Source organism: Ovis aries, chromosome 1, assembly GCF_016772045.2.
Source record: "Ovis aries strain OAR_USU_Benz2616 breed Rambouillet chromosome 1, ARS-UI_Ramb_v3.0, whole genome shotgun sequence".
Lineage (NCBI taxonomy): Eukaryota > Metazoa > Chordata > Mammalia > Artiodactyla > Bovidae > Ovis > Ovis aries.
Genome location: NC_056054.1, coordinates 89,672,614 through 89,696,373, shown reverse-complemented (window position 1 = coordinate 89,696,373; position 23,760 = coordinate 89,672,614). Strand labels below are relative to the sequence as shown.

General features: G+C 47.7%; 1 long non-coding RNA gene across 2 annotated transcripts in view; it reads left to right on the top strand.

Moving 5' to 3' along the window:
* Nucleotides 1–23,760, top strand: part of LOC121817627 (uncharacterized) — a 186,070-nt gene that overhangs the window by 142,222 nt on the left and 20,088 nt on the right. For both annotated transcript variants that reach the window (XR_009599911.1, XR_009599912.1), the window contains 4 exons: nt 4,727–13,225; nt 15,271–15,459; nt 16,686–16,847; nt 21,264–21,423. This is a non-coding gene — a long non-coding RNA (uncharacterized LOC121817627). The remainder of the gene's footprint in view (nt 1–4,726; nt 13,226–15,270; nt 15,460–16,685; nt 16,848–21,263; nt 21,424–23,760) is intronic.

The window sequence follows — 23,760 nt, the reverse complement described above, 5'->3', positions numbered from 1 at the left end:
TTTAAATTTTGGGCCATTCTGGGTCTTCACTGCTGCACGGGTTTTTCTCCGGCTGTGGCGACTGGGGGCCTACTCTAGTGCAGTTCGCGGGCTTCTCACTGTGCTGGCTCCTTCGGTTGTGGAGCAGGCTTCAGCAGTGGTAGTCGGCGTGCTCAAGAGTTGTGGCCAATGGGCTTAGTTGCTCTGCAGCTGCGGATCCTCTCGGACCAGGGATTGGACCATGTCCTGCATTGCAAGGCTAATTCTTAACCACCAGACCTCCAGGGAAATCCCCCCACTTTAGCTCTTAACATGAGTATTATGTTGTCCATCTTCAAGCATAAAATGCTGAAATTCAGCATATTTCAGGGTCTTCCCAGGGAGACTTAGCTCAGATGGATGAGAACCAGTCTTCTGACTCCCAGACAGAGCTAGTTTTTACTGCTGCCCTGTCTAGGATTCACTAAGAAGGCCCAAGTTGCTGCTAGAGGCATTTGGATTCTCAGGAGAAGGCTCATTGAGCCACCGTGCATCAGTAAGGACTTGCTGTGTCCTGAGCCTTATTCCATATGTACAGACCCATGATCTTGCAGACTGAAATATCAGGCTTAGGCTAAAGTAGGCAGTGAACTGTGGTGGGTTACATACAGGTGATCTGCTTCTCAGCCCACTTGCAGAAACACTGGAGGCCAGATTTCTCTGTTTCTATCTCCCAGGCAGCAAAAGTATGTGTGAACTCTAGGAATACAAACTCCCTTCACTAATCAGTCTAATGAAAATTAATTAGGAAGGCAGATCTACTACAGAAATCCCCAAACAAAACACAATGTATTGTCTAATCATGCATGTCAAAGCCAGATAGAAGTGTTTTAACATCATTTGTAATTATGGATGATCTGACCCATTGCTCTCCTCCCCCTTGTTTGGAAACAGAATGTGGGCTTTTCTGGTTGTTCAGCCCTCTACTCCCAAATACATTGCCTTCACCTCCTCGGTGCCCCTCCCCCCGGCATTGTTCAGCCAGGCGTTGATTTGAGTTGTCTCTGCCCGATGCATGTACCCCACAGAGTGGGTCACGTCAGTGGGTGTGATGCAGCATGAACGTTCCTGGAAGGCAGAGCTTGTATTCTTATAATTCTTTCTCTAAGTGACCCAGCACAGTGGCACACAAAGTATGGGACTTAAAGCTTTGATGGTGATGACAATTAGCATGTCTGTGTTTGTAGCACATTAATTTTTCTAAATTATTCAGTCTCAGACTCTTAGGGTTTTGATGATCTGGGTTCTAGTTTGGGTCCCAGCACTCATTTGTTGTGTGTCCCAATCACAGTCCTGGTAGGAAGCAGTGGGCACATTGAAGAGTCAATGAAGAGGCAAGGAATGGTGAAGCATCCTGAGTTTAGCAACAGCAGAGAAACTTCTACCATCCCTAGACCTGCAGGGCAAAGGGAGGGGCTGATCATCAGAGCCTAGATAGACCTGTAGCTGTCACCAAGGACAGGGCCACCTGGCAGGAGCTGTTGTAGGCAGAGGAATAGGCATTGCCACACCCTGGGAGGGGGGAGCCGAGGGGAAAAAGCATCTCAATTTCTTTCTTCTTCCACTCTCTGTGTTCTTGCCATTGCTTCTCACTGGTCCAACTTAATGGAAAGTCAGAGGGTAAGGGACCCGTTGATACACTCCACAGAAGCCAGTCTCCTGGGACACAGAGCTCAGTGGAGGGTGGGTGGGGGGAACACACAGACCACCCTGCAACCTTATACAGGTTCCTTTAAACATTCTTTGGGGCTCAGTTTTTAATTTATAAAATGAGGAGAACTATAAGACATACAAATGTATGGGATTGTGATTGTTTTTTGGTACTTGCTTAGCTTTCATTTCATTCATTTGAGTGATGGGAGATGCAGGCCTAGAGCAAAAGAGAAGACTTGAGCAGGCACACCCAGTGGACCAGGGGTCACAGAAGGACCCAGGCCCTTCACTGCTGCTATCTCCACAGGGTAGAACAGAAATTTCAGATTTGCTCTTGATTCATATTGAAGTAATCTTTTCTTTGCTGCAACTTATTCAGGTTTATGGAGCACATAAAGATCTACAAAGATGGCCTTTTGATGTAGTTATGTGGCTATAAACTTATACAGCTGCAATAATTGCATTTTAATGATTTCTTTATATTGCCATAATTGGTAGAGTTAATGATCATGTCAGGTGGACAGTGAAAAGAATGCTCTTTGCAGCCAATCCTCTTCTCAACCTCTTGGGCTGTCTAGGGAGTATGGAAAGCTAGATATTTCCTGATTCCCCTTTACCCACACCGAATGGACCCCCTGCGGATAATTACTGAAACTCCCAAAGTTCTCCTTGCCAAATGCTTCCATGTGATACATATATTTAATTTGTCTGTTTCATGAGCAAACTTCTTCACCCCTGGCTCCAGAAGGAGCCAGGCTGGCACATTGTCTGTTTTTCTTCTTGTTGCTTCAGTGTCCCTGTGCAGTGGTTTTCCATTTCAGGCTTCATTACTGAAGAAAGATCTGGGAAATAAAAGCATTTGGGGCTGGTGTGTGAAGGTGCGCCTGTTATTTAATCATGTCCCAAGTGTTGAGAAAAAAGTCCATCTGAGATCAGAGCTGGGTGAAAGATCTTGATTTTAGCTGGAGGGGAAAGGGGAAGCTAAAAATCAGCTTGACTGAAAACTCTCATAAAATTTGCAAAATCCTGAAACTGAAAGTTCTGCAGTGCAGAGTCTTTCTCATGCAATGTAAACAGGGTCATTTAGAACCTCTTGGAGCTGGGCTAAAGTGGAGGCTATTGTCAGTCAAACTAATGTTGGGCTTTGGATGGGGGTGGAGGGAACTGACCCTCAAGATAGAGATTGCTTTGGGCAAGACTAGAAAATAAATAATCCCCTTCCTCCCACCTTTCCCATCTGCTTCTGGCAAAGAGGAAAAGGAAGCCATTGTTAACTGTCTCTCTGGTTTAATATGAATTGCTGAGATTCTGGACAGCTCCTGGGGTGGGGGCTGTCAACTTGATTCCTGGTGACAGTGATAATGGTGGTGGTGGTGGTGATAGTGGGGTTGGGAAGAGAGGGTCACAAAAGAGGCTGTGAAGAAGTGAGGGGTGGGTGTTCTGAGCAGAGCATAACCAGAGCTGGTTGATGTTCAGTAAATAACTATTGATCGATTTGATCATTTAAATTGGTTTTACAATGAGTCAGTGCCAGCAGACCACTTCATTTCCTTATGCTATGTTGAGGCTAATCTGAAAAATGGATTTTATGCTCTGAACATTCACCAACCTGTGGTGTGGAGAGGAATCAGGGGAACAGCCAGTGTGGCAGGGGAGGCCAGCCTAGCACAAAACATTTGTCAGAGGAGCTGTATAAAATGGTTACTCTCATGAAAATGCTGTGGAATTGGCTGGAAACTGGTCTCGGATAGGGAGGGAATCTTTTCCATTCCAAAAGCTATCAGCACAGAGAACCAACTTCTGCACCCTCCTTGGAGATATGAGGGAATAACAATCGTCTGGGTGGATTTACGTCCGGCCTATGGTTTTTGAATTGGGCTGGGAGGAAGAAGATTCACAGTGTGACCATTTTGGCCTTATGTCAAGTCTGAATAATCTGTTCCTAGGAGCGTTACTTGAGGGCCTTTAGGAAAAGCCTCTCTCCTGCCTTCCTCTCTCCAAATACCTCCTCATTTACTTTTCTTGAAACATCATCTGAAGACATTAGGGCCAGAGGGTATCCTTTTGAAAATTAGCACTCCGTGATTAAGGGAACAACGAGGCTACACTACAGCTTGATGTGAATTATCCATATCAGTATTGTAAAACTCTGACAGTGAGGCAATGTCAGCAGCATTGGAAGAGGAAGAAGATGATGTAGGAAATGGGAAGGATGGACATAATTTGGTCACCTTGGAGCACTGGCCTTTGGAGGAGGCCTTAGATGAGGAATATTTTTCTTAAGGATAAGGAGAAATACGCCAGGGGGTGAGGGAATTGGAGAGACACTTTTTCTACTTTGGTAATTTTCATTAATTCAGATCTGATCAGAGGCAGCCCCTTTCCTTTCAATGAATTCTGGTTGCTCTCTTAGTCTACATAGGACCTTTTGCATTCTGAGTTTTCAGAAGACAGGTCCATCCTATACAATGGACCTGGGATGACAATCCAGCTAGAAGGTTTTAGGTCATGTCTATGTGGGAAACGGATTGAGTATAAAACAAATGACGTTGTGGTGTTGAGATTTACTGGTTTTACTTGTCTTTCACAATCATCTCCTCTGTTCTTCACAAAAATCTGTGAGGACAGAACCAAAAATCTTAGACTCATGGAAAGGTACTGACTTTCCTGTGGAACTCAGCAGGTAAGGGGCAGAGCCTGGAGCTTGAAGTCCCATTGCTCTCCTATACCACAGAGTCAATAGCTGAGCTAGAAATACCCCTTTTATTGAGCATCTTTCAGTTTAACCCTGCTTATCAGGGGGATGAACAAATGGCCTTGGAAGGACTTGGTCTCTGAATTGTTAATTATTCAAGACGATATGCTCAGAAAAAGGATTCAGGATTCTGAGAATGTAATTGTTGAAAATCCCCAAGAACCCCACAGGCTACAGTTGTCTGGCCAATCGGGTTCTTTCCAGTCCAGAACTGCAGCCATTTGGCAACTTTTTCAAGTGTGTATGATTGAGAATCAATGGTGATGAGGTTCCTTCCATTACATCTCCTTCACTTTGCAGAGACTCAGGCATAATGAGTGTGATGGCTATGCCTGCCAGATGGAGGTTAGAACTGCTTGCCACCGACACACCTTCTCTCGTGGCTGCTGCCAATGCAGGAAGAGATCTGGAAAGAGCGTGAAGGGGTAAGTGGCTCAGTTCAGATACAACAAGGAACACACCTGACAAAGCCCTTCTCTATGTGTTTTCCCAGCTACTGAGTTCTCTTTCGGATTGACTTTTGTCAAATAGCTGTTCTAAATTCCTGGCCATTTTTATGAGCCTCTTAGAATCACCTTTTTATTAGTTCTTTTGTAATTTACTCCTCTATTTTCATTTGTTTAATCATGAAGATCTTTTCATCCTTTCATTTTCCTAATCATACCATCATTCATCTAGCTAATCAACTATCTATTCATCTGTCTGTTAGGTAGGTAGAATAGGGAAACGGAGTCCAAAATGGCGGTGGCTAAAAGACAAGGAAGGTCAAAGGAAGGTCCGAGGACCAGAGTGAAGACTTCAGGTAGAACAAAGAGCACTCCTGGCTAAGCCCAATTTGCACAGGGCAGGCCCAGGTGGAGGAAAACTTATAAAAGGAGGAGCCAAATCGCACGCTCTCTCTCTCTCTCTCTCCCCCTCTCCTACATGCGTGTGCTCGCTCTCTCTCTCTCTCTCTCTCTCTCTCTCTCTCTCTCCCCCTCTCCCATGCGCTCCTCCACTCTCTTCCCTTCAAGTCTTTGGGTTGGCATGCCCTCACGCTTCGAGGATGGATTCTCCTGCTATCTTCTAAATAAAATAGAGCTGTAACACTGATTTGCCTAAGAGCTATAACACGGTTTGTCCAAGACCCGAGAGCTGTGATGCGCCAAGGACTTTAATGTCCGTCACTCCAAATCTTTGTTGTGATGAGACAAAGAACTGAGGAACATACACTTGCGTGACATCTATGGGGCTGTGACTCGGATGTAACCTGGCTGAAACAACCTTCGTGTGGAAGAGGCCAAGCACAGCTGGAGCCCAACTCAGCGAAGCTCCCGCGGTAGAGGTGGAATGTGAAGAAAATCCAGCGCAGGGGAAGGCCCATCGTGCTGAAAACCGGGACAGCGGAAAGCCCATGCGGCCCAGTCTCAGATCCCAGGAGACCTCCAGTTAACGTAAGAGGTCCTCACTGTTCTGGCTGGAGGGAAATGCTTCTTAATTCCTTTACAATTTCTCATTTCTTGTTTCCTTGAACCTCCTGCGAACAGGTGGGCGGCAGGGGGCACAATTGAGAGACTCTGGAGAGGCTACTCCTCAGCATGTCCCAAAGGTGCTATTTGCTGAGCCCCAGTAGCTGTTACACAAGCCGGTGGGGATTCTTCTGTCCTTTCTCTTCTCTGTGCCAAGGATCAGACCAATGAAATTGTGAGCACCAGTCAGATATTTAGCAAAATTTCCGGCGGGCTATGAAGGGGATTCCTTGGCACATTTTTCCCACTGCTTTTTCCTCCTGTCCTTCAGCTCTCTCCTGGGACTCAAGCTTGGCCAAAACTAATGAAACTCAGGCCCTGATGTCTCATTGCAAAAATTCATTGAGAGACAAAGCGATAAAAGGTGGATTTGTTAGGATCCAGAAAGAAGCCACTCTTCAGGGTGTGAACCATGGTCAAGGGCTGGGGCCAGGAATTAGGCCTGGCTAGGTTTTGTGAAGGGATGGAATTCATAAGCTAATGAGTGGGAGGATCATCTTTACCGTTGGGGAACCACCCACCTCTGGGTGTGTCTGTTGGCTTATAGACTGGGGATTAAGTACTTGAATTTGACTTGTCATCTTGGACCCAATTGATTTTAATTGGTTTACATTATACCCTTGTGCTATGTCATTCTTTCAAAGGTTGTGCTCTGCCCCCTTCCCTCCTGTTTCATGCTCTTTGCCTGAGCCCCATCCAGACCCACAAGGTTGCCTCTACAATCTTCTGGAGAGACAACCAGAAAATAGCTGGCCTTGGGAGGGAAATACTCTATAATATCCAAGCCCCTAATCCTGCCCAGTACTGGTTACACTGAAGACCTTGGGGACACCCAAACTCTCATCCGGGGGTCCCAGGAGGTCATCACGTCTTGACCTGCCTAGGGATCTGGTCCTCGAAAGGTTGTCACACCTCAACCTGCTTGGGGACCCGCTAGTCCCAGGGGTCCCAGGAGGTCGTCACCCCTTGACCTGCCCAGGGATTCGATCTCTAGGAGGCTGTCACGCCTCAGCCTGCCTGGGGATCTGCACCCTGACCCGGGGACGCCTGGCTCTCAGGTTGCAACAGTACTAGGTAGGATGAGCTTACATCATATCTCTTCCTGTCCATGGTGGACAAACTAGCAATGAGTTACAAACCCCTTAATTCTACCCAACACTGGTCACACTGGAGATCTTGGGGACACCCAACTCCAGTCTGGGGGTCCCAGGAGGTCATCACGCCTTGACCTGCCTAGGGAATCAGGTCCTCGAAAGGTTGTCACGCCTCAACCTGCTCGGGGATCTGCTAGTCCCAGGGGTCCCAGGAGGTCATCACGCCTCAACCTGCCCAGGGACCCAATTCTCAGGAGGCCGTCACGCCTCGACCTGCCCGGGCATTCGATCTCTAGGAGGCTGTCACGCCTCAGCCTGCCTGGGGATCTGTACCCTGACCCAGGGACGCCTGGCTCTCAGGTTGCAACAGTTCTGGGTAGGATAAGCTTCAGAAAGACTCACCCCTAAGGAAGTCCACCCATGGAAACAGAAGGAAGCCTATTGTGGGACTGTGCCCAGTCTCAGCAATAACTCAGGAGCCCAATGAGAACCCCATTGCCTTTCTGGAAAGGCGAAAAGAGGCACTCCAAAAGTTTACCAATCTGGACTTAGACTCTTATGAGGGACAGGTGATTTTAAAGGACAAATTCCTGCCCCAGTGTGCATCAGATATCAGAATTAAGTTACAACAACTACAACAGCAGGACCCTGCTGCCTCTTTAGATGAGATGGTCCAGACAGCCACAAATACCTTTTATAACAGAACAGGAGAAGGAGGCCAAGGCCCAGGAGAAGGAGAGAAAGAAAGAGACAAGGCATGCCCAGATGCTGGCCACCCTCCAGAGAAGCCCTATGGCAAACCCTGAGTCCTTGAAGGACAAGGCACGAGACAAATGCCTGATCTGTAGACAGGTGGGGCATTGGGCCAAAGAGTGTCCAAACCGCAATAAGTCTCCTAGAATGGCTTGCCACAAATGCCATCAACTGGGACATTGGGCGGCACTCTGCCCTTGAGACCCAAGAGCCTCAAGGTCAAGCGCCAAGCCTATCCTCACGATGGTTCAAGAGGACTGAAGTGGCCCACTCCAGCCAGCCTGCCTGTCACAGATAACGATCACGGGGCTGGAGCCAAGGGTGCAACTGGATGTGGCAGGTAGGTCTGAAAATTTCTTGGCTGACACAGGGGCTACCTACTCTGTCTTGATCTCCTACTCCGGAGCCTTCTCCCAAACCTGTACCATTTTGGGTGCTACAGGAAAAGCAACTACTAAAAGATTCACCCGAGCACTTCTTTGTTGCTGGGATGGACAAATATTTTCCCACCAGTTTCTGGTGGTCCCTGAGTATCCTACTCCCTTATTGGGAAGAGATATACTCACTAAACTGGGGACCACCCTTGTGATGGGAAGCTTTTCAGCCCTTAGAGCTCTACAGCTCCTGGTTACTACTGAAAAACCCATTACACCTTCAATAGAGAGGGACCAAAAACCATGGGAAGACAAAATTAACCCCCAGGTGTGGGACCTAGGGATTCCTGGATGAAACTACCAAGCCGAACCGGTCATCATTGTCCTCTGAGATCCCACTCGGTTTCCTAACTGGAAACAATACCCTCTCAAAATAGAGGCTTGGAAGGGACTACAGCCTTTAATAAATAAATTCGTTGCTTGTGGGCTATTGGTCCCCACCAGTTCACCATGTAACACCCCAATCCTCTCAGTAAAGAAAAAAGACGGAACCTGTCAAATGGTTCAAGATCTCCAGATCATAAATGAAGCTGCAGTCCCCCTCCATCCCACAGTACCCAACCCCTATGTAATCTTGGGAGAAATCCCACCCAGGGCCAAGTGGTTTACAGTCTTGGATCTCAAAGATGCATTTTTTTGCATACCACTGGCTAAAGAATCCCAATATCTTTTAGCCTTTGAGTGGGAGGCCCCAGGAGAAAAACGCCAACAGATGGCTTGGACAGTATTACCTCAGGGGTTCAGAGATAGCCCCCACCTGTTTGGACAGGCCCTTAGCCAGGATCTCCTAGATCTGGACCTGGGACCTAATGGGAAAATATTACAATACATAGATGACCTACTAATCTGCTCTCCAGATGAGAAAAGTGCCCAACAACATGCAATTCAGGTTCTAAACTTCTTGGCAGAAAGGGGATATAAAGTCTCCCGTGCTAAGGCACAGATGGTCGAGACAAAGGTCACTTACCTGGGAGTTCAGATTACATACGGGTCCAGGAGGCTGTCCTCTGATCGGGTACAAGGAATCCTCCAGTTGCCCTCCCCCATGACTAGAAAACAATTGTGAGCTTTCCTGGGGCTAACTGAATATTGTAGAATCTGGATATCCAACTATGGTCTCATTGCCCAGCTCTTACATGAAAGCTTAAAGGGACGAGATGATTCAATCCCACTGATGTGGGGAACTCCTCAAAAGAAGGCAGAGGCTACACTAAAACAGGCCTTAACTCAAGCACCTGCCTTGAAGTTGCCAGACCCAGAAAAAGCATTCCAACTTTATGCCCATGAAAGAGAGGGAATAGCTTTGGGAGTGCTAACTCAAAGGTTGGGATCTGAGCCTCAGCCTGTAGCTTACTTATCCAAAAAGCTTGATCCAACTACCTGAGGCTGGCCCCCTGCCTTTGAAATCTTGCAGCTATTGCAATCATGATAGAAGATGCTTTAAAACTCTCCTTTGGGGGCAAACTAACTATTTTTACCAGCCACCAAGTAAAACTACTCCTAAATGGGAGAGGCCATTTATGGATGTCTGATCAAAGAATCCTCAGATATCAAGTAATGCTGATGGAAAATCCAGGCCTCACTATATCCCCTTGTGAGGTTCTTAACCCAGCTACCCTCCTGCCTACCCCCGAGGGCTCTCTCCCCTTTCACTCTTGTCTAGAAACCTTGGACCACTGGACAAAACCCCGAGAGGGATTGTCAGAAGATCCTCTGACCAATCCTGAGGAAATCTGGTACACTGATGGAGGCAGCTTTGTCTTAGATAAAAAAAAGAAGAGCTGGGTATGCAGTAGTCTCCGACTTTGAGACCATAGAGGCTAAGCCTCTGCCACCAGGTACTTCAGCCCAATTAGCTGAGCTCATAGCCCTGACTCGAGCTTTAGAGCTGGGAAAAGGAAAAAGAATAGCCATTTACACTGATTCCAAGTCTGCCTTTCTGGTCCTACATGCACATGCGGCTATTTGGAAAGAAAGGGGCCACTTGACCACCCGAGGGTCCCCAATCAAATACAGTGATCAGATTCTTCGACTCTTGGAGGCAGTCCATCTGCCCACCGAGGTTTCAGTTTCCCACTGTAAAGGACACCAAAAAGGGAACACAGAAGTGGCGCGAGGGAACTAAGCAGCTGATCAGGCAGCTAGGAGAGCAGCATCACAGAACCATGACCTAATAGGGATTGCCACCTTAGTTCCACAGACTAATTTGCCAGAAACTCCTTCATATACTGAAGGTGAGACTTTTAAAGCTAAGAGCGAGGGCTTTCAAGAAGATCATATGGGTGGCTCCAAAAGGAGGGACTCCTTTTTCTGCCTGGGAACCTCCAATGGATGTTGGTTAACTCCTTACATGCCACTACTCATTTAGGAGAAAAGGCCCTCCAAAGATTACTAGAAAGTTCCTTCAGAGGAACAGGCTTCCAAACAACTATAAGACAGGTGGTGTCCTCTTGTCCCACTTGCCAATTAAACAACCCCCAAGGAGCTCAAAGACCCCAGCTGGCCCAGGCCATCCAACGACGTGGGACCTACCCAGCAGATGGACTTCACCCAGATGCCAGTTTCTCAAGGGTATAAATACCTATTAGTCATGATAGATACATTCACAGGATGGATTGAAGGCTTTCCTACCCGGACTGAGAAGGCTGAGGAGGTGGTAAAAAAACTGCTTCATGAAATCACTCCAAGCTTTGGTCTGCCCAGGTCATTACAAAGTGACAATGGGACATCATTTACTTCCAAGGTCACCCAAGGGGTCTCGAAAGCATTGGGCATTACTTATTATCTCCATTGTGCCTGGAGGCCTCAATCAGTAGAAAAGTAGAAAGAGCCAATCAATTCTTAAAATCAGCTATAAAAAAGCTAACCCAGGAGACCTCCCTGGATGGAAGGAGGCTTCTCCTCCACACCCACATTGCCCCTAAGGAACAGCTTGGTCTTAGTCGTTATGAGATGCTATATGGGAGCCCTTTTGTTTATGTCAATGACCTCTTCCTAGATCCAGAGGCTCAGACCCTCCAGTCTTATACCACGGCCATTGGGCAATTCCAACAGGATATATGCTTGTGGGGTATGAACCAGGACCCAAAAGAGTCTAAGGAGTCACCACTACATGCTCCAGGGACTCAAGTCCTAATTAAAGTCTGGAAAGATGGGTCCCCAAAGGCTCAACTCCAGCCCACATGGAAGGCCCCTACTCTGTAATACTTTCTACCCCCACAGCAGTCAAGGTACCAGGACACGACTCCTGGATTCACTACTCACGAGTCAAGCCATGGAAGAAAACAGAAGAGGACACTCAGTATACCTGTGAGCCCCTGGGAGATCTCAGATACCTATTCAGGACTACCAATGAGTGCCATCCTAATGAACACCCCCAAAATCTGGTTTCTGGGATAAGATTTCTCAGGATAGCTCTAAAGAGCCAACCGAGTTTGACAGAGATTGTATTCCAAAACAGACAGGAGATAGATCTTCTGATCCCTGAACAAGGAGGGACTTGAGCCATCCTGGCGATGTGAATTTAAAGTTGACTAATGCCCCTACTAGTCCTTGTTATGCTATATTGATGATGCTAATGTTTATTCCATGAACTGTCAATTGGGTCTAACCTGTTTTGTCTCTGCCCAGGTCAAAAAGCTACAACATGCAGTGCCAGTTCAACAAAGATATAAAACTACAGCCGACCACGAAAAATATCACACCCTTAGATGGACACCGCTATAAGGACTCTGAGGCTTGAGACTAGCACGAGGGGGAGGCCCAATACCCCTCGCCACCCCAGTTCAGCAGGAAGTAGCCAAAAAGACCTCGACGCCCCTTTTCCCAACGAATTGGGCCTCCCATCTCTTGAGGGGGGAATGTTAGGTAGGTAGAATAGGGAAACGGAGTCCAAAATGGCAGTGGCTAAAAAACAAGGAAGGTCAAAGGAAGCTCCGAGGACCAGAGTGAAGACTTCAGGTAGAACAAACAGCACTCCTGGCTAAGCCCAACTTGCACAGGGAAGGCCCAGGCGGAGGCAAACATATAAAAGGAGGAGCCAAATCGCTCTCTCTTCCTCTCCCGCGTGCGTGTGCTCTCTCTCTCTCTTCCTCTCCTGCATGCGTGTGCTCTCTCTCTCTCTCTTCCTGTCTTACATGCGTGTGCTCTTTCTCTCTCTCTCTCTCTCCTTCTCCCACGCACTCCTCCACTCTCTTCCCTTCAAGTCTTTGGGTTGGCATGCCCTCACGCTTCGAGGATGGATTCTCCTGCTCTCTTCTAAATAAAATAGAGCTGTAACACTGATTTGCCTAAGAGCTATAACACGGTTTGTCCAAGACCCGAGAGCTGTGACGCGCCAAGGACTTTAATGTCCGTCACTCCAAATCTTTGTTGTGACGAGACAAAGAACCGAGGACCATACACTCGCGTGACATGTCCATCCAACAAATGCTCAGAACTTGCTCAGAAAATCACTGTATCTGGTGCTGTGGGAGATGCCAAGATGAATAAAATAGAGTCGCTGTGTTAGTCAGCATCCTAACTAAAAAATAGGGAGACCATTTAAAGAATTTGTAGCAGAGGGAATTTAGTATAAGGAATTGGCGATAGAAGCACTGGGGAACCAAACGAGACGGTGTGGCAACACAGAACTTCACAACACTTGGATGATACTACTGCCCTTAAGCTGAGGAAACAAAGAAGAACGGGAGGTTGCCAGAGCCCAGGGGCTGGGGTCATCAGGTGGAAGTAGAATCGTGATGGATGTATTAGTGGGATTTGAACCAGGGTAGATGTGAGTAGGGGCTGGAGCCATGGAGGAGTCGCAGCAGCTCAGAGATATGGGTGGAGAAAGGAGGGATGGCGAGAAGCTCCCAGGCTTCTCCCTTCCTCCTTTCCTCTTTTCTCCTGATAGTACTTCCCCTTTGCAGGACCCTGCCAGAAGCCGGGAGATGCAACTTGCAGGGACCAATTTCCTCACTATATGATACAGAACTGAGCAAAGGAAGGGTGACGACCAATGGATCTGAGGTAAATGGGTCCAGTGCCAGCAGAGCTCCGTACTGGAAGTGGGGAAGGAGAATCCAGGGTCTGGTCCACTCAGACCCTAGTAAAATCTCTGATTTTAGAATTGCTACAGGAAGGGATTGGAACTTTGGTAGAATGACATAATGATCCTTTCAGGAATCCAGTTAAAGACTGGGTGCTCTTTTCAACATGATCACCCAATGGAAGAGCCAACTGTGAGTAGGGAAATTTAAGTTGAGTATAAATACAACATCATGGTGCCTCTGTGGTCAGGAAATGGTTGTTTCTGATGCTTGATTATCAGCTACCACTCCAGTCTGCATGCATGCCACATTTGAGTCAAAGTCAGTTATGCTCTTTCACATCATTTTGCCTTGGTTGGAACTGTGTCCTTTGTCCAAAGAGTCCTTGTCCCTCTTTTCTACTTGGAGAATTCTTATTTCTCCTTTGATGACCAGCTCAGTTGTCACATCTGTGGAGACTCTACCCTGCCTCCATGCTCCCCTAGCACATTCTTCATATCTCTGTACAGAGCCCAGTATAATGCGTATTGCTGGTTAATTGTTGTATGTTTATCTCTCCCACTACTCAAGAATTTCTGGGGAGCAGGGACCACATCTTAATCACTATTCCATACTCAAGTCTAGCACAACGTCTGGCATAAAGTAATCCATAAATATTAGTTGGGGAGTTTAATGTGTTATCATTGCATATGTCTAAAAACAAATAGTTAAATAAAACATCTGTTCTCTGAGGGCCTCAACCTTTCCCACCTCCTGCAGGGGTGATGGTTATCAGTTACAGAGGTGGCAGGGGTGGGTCAACCAGGTGAATCTCCAACCCTTGCTTTCTCATGCATGAGACACTTGAAATATCCCTTTGGAAAGAAATTCCTAGCGGAGCTGTGTCTAACGGCTGTGAGCAGCTACTGGAACTTTCCTTTTGATGTTTTATAAATGCGTCTTCTCAGCCCAGCTCAGCCCGACATGACTAGGCAGAGCTCTTGTCTGTTTTGAAAGAGTCAGACAGCTCATACAGCTTGATCACTTGGGTGAATTTTTGGATATGGAAAACAGGATCTTTTCTCCCTTCCTTCACCATATTTTAATCCTTCTTTCTTTTCTTATGCCAAGTGAGAGAACTCCTCTGCCCTACACCTGGCCTGGCCCAGACCTTTGTGTATTTGACCTGGTCTGGGGAAAAAGCACTGTCAGCTTGTTTCTTTAGGGATCTGACTCTCTATATGAGTCCTAGAACTTCTGAGCTTATTTGCTGACTCTCAGGCCACTCCATGACTACCACAAAGCGGGCAGTGGGTCTGGATGAGAACCTCCTGTTGTTCAGGTAAAATGTGAACGTCAACAGTGACTAGCGCCCTTCCTTCAAGAGTGCCTATCTGGTTTTTTTTTTTCATCTTTAATGCTTCCCAGGAGGTTCTATAGGCTAGAAGGAGATGCTGGTAATCATTAGTCCCTTTATGATGAGTAAAATAAGGCCAGAATGGGGGGAAAAGAAAATCACAGTAAGAGGCAGTGAGCAGAGCAGGAGGTCATGATGGGGGTCCTGCGTCCCAGCCCCAGATGCCACAAAAGTCTGTGGATGAGGTGAGGTCCCTCCTGAGGAGGGGTGACCTCAGGAGCCATTGGGGGAGGAGCTTGGACCCACACAGGGGACTGGCGAGGGCCCTTGGCTGCTAACAGGATGGGGACCTGGGGTCCTTCTAGGGCTCTGTACAGCCAGTCCTCGCACATCTGCTTTCTCTTGCCTGCTGGTGAGAGGTGGGAGATGAGCAGTGGAACTGAGATTTTCACTGGGACCAACAGCCAGGGTGTCTCTGAATCTTGGTCTTGTTTGTTTTTGTGGCCTTGGGCAAATTACCTAAACTCTCTGAAAGTTGGATTTCTCACCTGTAAATGGAGAAAATTCCTGCCTACAGCTGTTTTGAGGATTAAATGAGAGAGAGAGTTTAGCCCTATGCCTGGCACGTAGAGAATCTATGACTATAATGGCTTTCATTACCCAAGCTCATTCCCTCTCACTTTCCCCAGCTCTGCACTTCACTTTGGAGTTGGCCTGTCCTCTTGATTGTGACCAGCTTCTCAGAGGAAGGGCAGCTCCAGCCAGAGAAGACTGCAGCCCCTGAGCCTAAACCCACAGCTTTCTTCCACTGCCTTTCCTTTGCCAGCTCCTCTGCCACTGATGTCTGGTTCTGTTTCAGAGGGATCCCCTGGAGAGAGGTTAGGAGAAGGAGGAGGTGTCAGGGGTGAAGCGGGAGGATGGATGGGCTCTGTGAAAAACTGTCAGATGAGGGCAAAGGTCTGGTCCAACACAAAAGAAGGAGAGGCCTGGGGTCATTCTTTGGAAATGAATGGGCAAGTGGAGTAAAGAATGAAGGGGAGCCATGAAGATGGTCTTAGAAATGAGAAAACAAACAAACAAAAAAAAAAAACAAAAAAAAACTACCAGAAGCCACAGCTGAGAATTAAGTCAGAGAAGGATCATGTAGGACTGAGGGAGGATGGCCAGATCCAATCTTCCCACACAAGGTGAAGCAGCTGGGCCTGACTCCAAGGCCCCTCTCCCCTTGTCACCCCAGCCCCTGTCATCCACCAGTCATCTCTGCTCATCATCTCACATCGGGGGCTTCAAGGTGGTCCAGCTGCTCTCCCTTCATGCAACTTCCTGCGTAGCTCCTGGACTGAATTGGGAGGTTCTCTTCTCTGTCGCATCCTTGTCCCATGTGCTATTTTTCCTGCTTGCTTTTGCTCCTGGGCCAATTGGAGCTGAGTTTTGCTGCTGAGCAGGGTTGGCCTTCACTGGTGTCTGGAAAGATTGGACCTGGCTGCTGGCAGACATTTCCAGGTCATTTGATGAATGGGCCCATGTAAATGGGGTAGTAAATGGCTGGTGGGGAGGGTGGGAAGGAGACAGAAATCTCCTTACCTTCCCTGAAAGTTTGGGAATTTCTGCAGATGTGAATTCTACTTTTTCTACCCTAGTCCTCAATGCCCCTTCCTCACTGTCACTCCCTCTTGCCTCCACTTCCAGCGATGACTTGGTGGCTCTCAAATAACAAGCATCTTTAGGGGTGCCTGTAGCTAGAGGAGACCTGGTTCTTATGAGCTCTAGAGTATGCCTTGCAGGTGAACCTGAAATTGGTGAGCAAGGATACCCCTGACCAGCCGCTTTGACCAGGATGCCAACCATGGTGAGGGGAAATGGCAGGGATACCCCAAGAAGGGCTGGGGTAGAGCCACGTACTGGCAAAGGAAGAACTCAAGCCCCAGGGAGCTGGCTCCTTGTGTTTTTAAGAGAAAGTCTAAGGACAGAAGTTTCAGGAACTGCCTCTGTACTGTCAGGGGAAATGGGTGGAAAAGTCACAGGCTGGCTCACTTATATGGCGGGGTCCATAGTTCCCCCACACTGCACTGGACACATGTGCTGACTTCCCCTGTCTTCTAAGGGTGCAGCATGTTTCACTGACATGGACTTTGAGCAAATGGATTGGAACTTACCTGTTGGTCTATACAATGCTGCATGTGCTGAGTCACTCCAATTGTGTCTGACTCTTTGTGACCCTAGGGACTACAGTCCATCAGGCTCCTCTGTCCATCGGATTCTCCAGGTAAGAAAACTGGAGTGGGTTGCCATGCCCTCCTCCAGGGGATCTTCCAGACCCAGGGATCGAACTTGCATCTCCTGCATTGGCAGGTGGATTCTTTACCACTAGTGCCACCTGGGAAGCCCATGCACCACACTAGAAGTTTGTAGCCCCAAGCTTGTAAATTTACTGAAGATATTAGATCCTTTCCCCACCACACCCTCAAACTTTGTGCTCCTCTAACCAGACACACGGTCCATAGGAAGCCTCCAGAGTTGAAATTCTCCTGGGAATAGTACTTGCTCCCAGAACTTGACAAGTTTCCCCACTGAAGGAGATTAATCCATCCATCCAGGATTGAACATGTGAGCAAGTGAGTCTGTGAGCAAGACCCTCCAATGAACTTGCATCTTGTACAATAATCTAGAAGCTCTGGGCCTATGAAAGGAGGCAGATTGCTGTGGGGCAAGGGAGTGGATGCCCCTGGACTCAGACTCTCTTTTGCCTCAGTTCAGTTCAGTTCAGTTCAGTTGCTCAGTCATGTCTGACTCTTTGCGACCCCATGAATCGCAGCACACCAGGCCTCCCTGTCCATCACCAACACCCGGAGTTCACTCAGACTCACATCCATAGAGTCAGTGATGCCATCCAGCCATCTCATCCTCTGTCATCCCCTTCTCCTCCTGCCCCCAATCCCTCTCAGCATCAGAGTCTTTTCCAATGAGTCAACTCTTCTCACGATGTGGCCAAAGTACTGGAGTTTCAGCTTCAGCATCATTCCTTCCAAAGAAATTCCAGGGCTGATCTCCTTCAGAATGGACTGGTTGGATCTCCTTGCAGTCCAAGGGACTCTCAAGAGTCTTCTCCAACACCACAGTTCAAAAGCATCAATTCCTCAGCACTCAGCTTTCTTCACAGTCCAACTCTCACATCCATTCATGACCACTGGGAAAACCATAGCCTTGACTAGATGGACCTTTGTTGGCAAAATAATGTCTCTGCTTTTGAATATGCTATCTAGGTTGGTCATAACTTTCCTTCCAAGGAGTAAGCGTCTTTTAATTTCATGGCTGCAGTCATCATCTGCAGTGATTTTGGAGCCCCCCAAAATAAAGTCTGACACTGTTTCCACTGTTTCCCCATCTATTTCCCATCCAGCTACTCACAACAGACTAGGGTTTGAGCCACATCTCAGGACACAGTGTGACTGTGGAGGTTTGTGCAGACCCTGGATGAGACCCATCTGTGGTGTGGGACATGTCTGAAGGAAAGAGCTTAAAGTACCTGAATGGTAGGGAGCACAGCCCAGGGGTGCAGTCAGCGTGGGTGATGGTGTTGACCAGGGAGGGAACAGGTTTGATAGGAGACATCCTGGCAGGTGGCTATAGCGGACAGACAAAGAATCCAGCTCATGTGACTTTTAGAACTCAGGCAAGCATGAGGTTCTCATCAAGCACATCTTGTTTCTTACAGCATTTATTTATTTACAACACCTTGTTATTTCAAAAACAATCTCATATGACTTTATTATATAGATGTTACTAAAATCATTCCTGAGCTTTTGACCATTAATGTAAAATATGTAAAATGAACAGTATAGACTGTGACTGCAAAACTGCTATAATAGATAGGACTCTACTCCCAGAAACTTTAATTTTGATATAATTTCGCACTTAGAGAAAAGTTGTTATCCTTTTGCAATTGCTTTATTATGCTATCAGGTGTTTCTGAATGAAGGGGCAGCACGGGAGCCATCAGGCTGGGGAAAGCGGTGTCAGCCTTCAGGGGACATGCAACCACAGGCAAGGTGGCCCTGGAGAGACAAGGGGCAGAGGTGGTCAGCAGGGCTGCAGAGCGTGTGCTGAACTGGCCATGGTGTAATTGTCCAGAGGCATGGAGTACTTAGAGCCCAGTTTGGCCCCCTCTAGTTCTTCTGTCTTTGGAAAACTCCTGACCCTCTCTGAGCTTCCATTTCTTCCTGGGTAAATGGGAATGTAGTAATGTCTTGGTAAGTAGCAATATCTACTATAGCAGGTCTCTTGTGAAGATGGAATGAGCTGATGTGTGTGAAGTACCTTACAGAGCCTGGCACACTAGTGCCAGTTATTGAGTTAGTGCTTAATAAACAGTAGTTATTAATAAGTTTGATGATGGTGATTAGAATAATAAAGAGGTTGAGACTGGAACCAGAAGCCTGGCCCAGCGTGACATGGCAGGTGAGGCCAGCAGGTTGGGCAGGCAGGAGCGGGGAGGGGCACAGGACATGCATTCCAGGCAGGACTCATGCTTCCCTGGGCTTCATGGCGTGACTGCTGGTGTGGGGAGGACCATGTGAGGAATTCTTCTGCTTGAGAAACCGAGTTCCCTCGGTCAAACTCCAGGGGTTGGGGATCCTGGGTAAGGAAAGATGAAAACTGACAGCCATAGAATGCCCCTCCCTTGGCCAGAGGAAGGATGAATGGAATATTTGAGATGCTGGAAGCCCTCCTACATGGTAAGTTCAAAGAAGTGTCTCGCTTCTCTGAGGATTCCAAACAGACTTTGCAAAAATGTAATTAAGTTCCAAGTCCCTGGAAATCAATCATGCTCCCAGGAACTAATACCTTGTCTTGTTGATTAGAAGTGAGGGGAGCCAGGGGCAATTACTCTCTGATGAAGGAAATTCTTTGCTCAGAGATCCAAGGACTCAGAGAGCCAAGGCCAGGGAGTGGGAACAGGGGACAGGGTGGGGGTGGCAAGGCAGCCTCCGGGAACCACATCTAATTACACATGACCTGTTTTTCTGGGCCAAAGTTCTCCACTGGACACAAAGTCCATCTTCAGATCTGTACTGGAATCTCAGGAGCTTCTCTTCATATTAGGGGAAACCAAGTAGAAACAAAGATTGGATCTCAGGACTCACCAAGGCCATCAGTCACTGTTTAGTCCATTTCCCTACTGCCAGCAAGTGGGGACAAAGGACAGCCTGCCGCTTAGCCACCTCTGCAGAGTGGTTTCTTGTAGCCAGCCCAGTCCTAGGCACTGGGAATGGTACTTGCTCCCAGAACTTGACAAGTTTCCCTGCTGAAGGAGGTTAACACTGAACAGGAAGTAAAGAGCCCCGGAGCCCAGACAGAGGTCTGCCTCTAATCAACCTGTGGAATTAAAGAGGAGGGCGGTACAAAGTGTAAGCTCTCCCCCCAGCTCAGAGACCCTTCTCTCCAGCTCTCTGCTGCGTGGGAGGAAATGGAGAGCAGCCTGGAGGCTGAGAGGCAGGGTGAATACAGAGAGAAGGGGAGGAGATGGAAAACAAAGAGATGGGCGAGGTGCAAGTGGGGATGATAGATGAAGGGTTGAGGACTGCGCACAGACATGGAGAACGGTCTGCTGACAAAGCGATGCTGGCTCTGCAGCTGAGGTCTTGGAGGGCTGAGAGGATGGTGGGGAGAAGGGCAGTGATTCAGTCCACCATAGATTTAATCTCAAACCAGATAACCCAACCCAACCTGTTTCCACACCAGCCCCAGATCTCTCTGCTCCCTGCTCCAGCACATCCCAGCACAGGCTGAGGGGCGTGAAGGTGCAGAAAAAGAGATGAAAGCAGTCAGAAACCTTTGGAAACAGCTGCCTCTGTATCTGTCCCATGAGTTCTGGGGCAGCTCCCGGTGGGTTCCAGACCTGGGTGCCTGTGAGTGACCAGCAGCAGGGCAGCCTGAGACCCAGAGGGGCTGAGGGTCAGAGGTTGTGCTGGGTGGAGGCTATAGGATATAGTGAGCCCCCAGTGTCAGTGGCACGTTTGCCCCAAGGCACCATTGCCCCAGGGGCCTCCGCTCTGTAGGGCTTGGAAAGTGTTAGTTGCTTAGTCGCATCCAACTCTTTGTGACCCCATGGTCCTGTCAGGGTCCTCTGTCTGTGGGATTCTCCAGGCAAGGATACTGGAGTGGGTTGCCATTCCCTTCTCCAAGGGATCTTCCCAACCCAGGGATTGAACCCTGGTCTCCTGAATTGCAGGTGAATGCTTTACCGCTGAGCCACTGGAGAAACCTAAGGAAGAGAATAGCAGGCATCCCAGAGGGTGTGTGAAAGCACCTCAAAGGCCTTCAAAGACCTTGCTGTAAAAAATGTAAAAAGAAAATCATCACTCTCTTCTCCAGCCTGGCTTCCTGAGCCCTCGACTCTCCATTGAGTGGGCTGGCCGCACCCAGTAGGCAGGACACAGGAGGTGGCAACTCCCATTTTTGGCACCAACAGGCCCACCATCCAATCTTAATTCTCTTTCCGAGTTTCCCACACAACACTGGGCGAGAATTTCTTCACAGATCAAGCAATTGAGCTTGTTCTGCTGAAGCTACTATCTCAGAGGAGTGGTTAAAAGCAGGGACTTTGGAATCACAAGGACATTGGTTCAAATCTCAGATCACCTACTTATTAGCTGGGTGATTTAACGCAATTTCTTTACAGATGGACACTCATTCCTTCATCTGTACAATGGGCAAAAATCATATCTTCCTCATGAAGCTTGTGAGGATTAAAAGGGATCACCCATGGAAAGAGCTTAACAGTGCCAAGTTCATAATCACCACCACTACTTCTACTGCTATCCAGGTCATCTTACCCTAGGGTAAGTGTTTTCCTGAAACTTCACCTTGACCTGCTTAAGTTGCTTTGGTTCCTTGACCTGTTTTGGGTTCTCCAGAGGCAGAGGGATGGCTGAGATGAACTCTGGAACTCTGGGGTCCAGAACAGCCCTCCTGGTGTCTTCACTCTCGCAGCCCACCTTGGTAGTTCTGTATCCCTTCTTCCATTCCCCACTTCTTTGACTCATATCCAAGTGAACTGAAGATCTTCTGCCCTTCCGTTTTCCACATGACAGCTCCAGGAGTAGAGGTCCTGGCCCCTGCAGGTCCCTCCTGGCACACCTGGGCCTCTCTCCTGACCTGATGTTTGTGCTGTGCCATTGAAGGCTGTTTGCTTTCCCAGCTGCTAATGGCCAATTTTCTGTGAATCATAATTGCTTTACCCCATTAGGCAGGATCATTAAGATTGGATGGTGGGCCTGTTGGCTCAGCACACAGAGGAGCTGACAGCTGACCTGAGCTCTCCCCTAGTCCTCATCCACAGCTTCAGCTGCCTCCTCCCCTGAAGCCTGGATCATCCCACTCTAGGGACATGGAAGGGCTGTAATCTGTCTTTAGCCCCTGGGGTCCTGCGATGAATTCCATAAGATGCTATTGAGCACTCATTGCAAGAGGCCAGCTACCCAGTTTGCTGGCATTAATGTACATCCATTGAATACTTCCCGTGTGCCTGGCCTTGTGCTAAACACAACATATAAATGATTTCGTTTAATCCTAACAGCAGCCTTAAAACTGCTACTATTATTAACCTCAATTTACAGATGAGAAAACCGAGGCTGTGAGAGGTTACATAAGCACTTGAAATCCCCCTAGTAGGAGACAGAGCTGGGATTTGAAATGTGAGCAGTCTGACTCCAGAACCTATGTTCCTAATCACCCTTCCCTGGCCTGTGTGTGCAAAGGACAAAAATTTAACTGTTTTCCTTCTTTCTCACTTTATTTTTCATTTTCCTTCATTGTATTTTCATCTTTATAAATACCACTCAGGCGGCTTCTGCGTTGCAGGGCATGGTGCTGAAACCTTGGTTGTTGTGCAATTAACAGAAGGTTATAGATCCCCTAGCTCTCTGGCTATACCCTGAAGACAATTACATGCAGAAAAGCAAACAAGTTGAGGGGAAATAATCCTGCATTATGAAACCAAGTAGAAATCATTTGAGGTATCTGTTGTTTTTGGATTATCCATGAGTGTGGATAATCAAGAGTCGCTGTATTTTTTATGCACAACTTAATCTGCAGCTTCTAAACAACTTCTGCAGTATAATTTGGGACAACAAATTAGTTTCAGATGAGAGACTCTTGCTCCTCCTTGAAAAACATTCTTCATTTCAAATTATCCTTGCTGCCAGCCATAAGGGCTGACAAGAAAGCAGAGAGTTAAGCTGTTGAGACAAATCCTGGCTCTCGGTTGCCTCTAGTTTTCCCCATTGCAGATCCTCTTCGCATCTCGGTCTTCAGGGGACGTCTCCAGCAGGGAGGAGGAGCTGGTCCAATGTCATGGCTGGGCCTCCACGCTTGTTGAGAGCCCTCCTTTTCCCTTCCTGGTGGCTCTGCTCCTTTGAGGAGCCCTCAGCCAATTCTGGAAGCAAGCCTGGCTCAGAGGGGCCTCTGAGCTGCTGGGGTTGAACTGTCAGCTTCCGCTCGGCGCAGAATTCCCTGGTATGAGACCACACGAGGCTGGCATAACTGCCTGCCAGTTCCCCTGAGCCAGGCAGCCAGCAGGGAATAAAGATCTTTCTCCAGGGAACAAGAAAGCGAAAGGTACAATGGCATACACCAGAAAGCAAGGTCAGTGTGAGTGCCTATAGACCTTGTCTCACTTAATCTCTGTTACAATGCCTGGAAAAGGGTACAGGTCTTTCTGTCTTACCAATGAGGACATTGTAGCTTGTGGGAGATTATATCCTAACTTCCTAAATGGAAGAAAATCATATCAGAAATATTATAGGACCATCTTTAAAAGAAGATAAAATGGGTTGTGTCACGTTGAAGCATTAAGTATAGTTCTATTTGTTATGCAATAGTACAAAAAAATCTCAAGATTTTCATTAAATGTGAAAACACAAAGAGAGGTTGCTTTGGTGTGACTTGGCTGATAGCCTTTAATACTAAAATAGCATACCTGCCTGGTTAGCATTGTGCCCTTCTGCCCATATGAATTTATTCTTTCATAAAGGTGTGCATCCTCAGTGATCAATGCAAAGAAATAGAAGAAAACAACAGCATGGGAAAGACTAGAGATCTCTTCAAGAAAATTAGAGATACGAAGGGAACATTTCATGCAAAGATGGGCTCAATAAAGGACAGAAATGGTATGGACT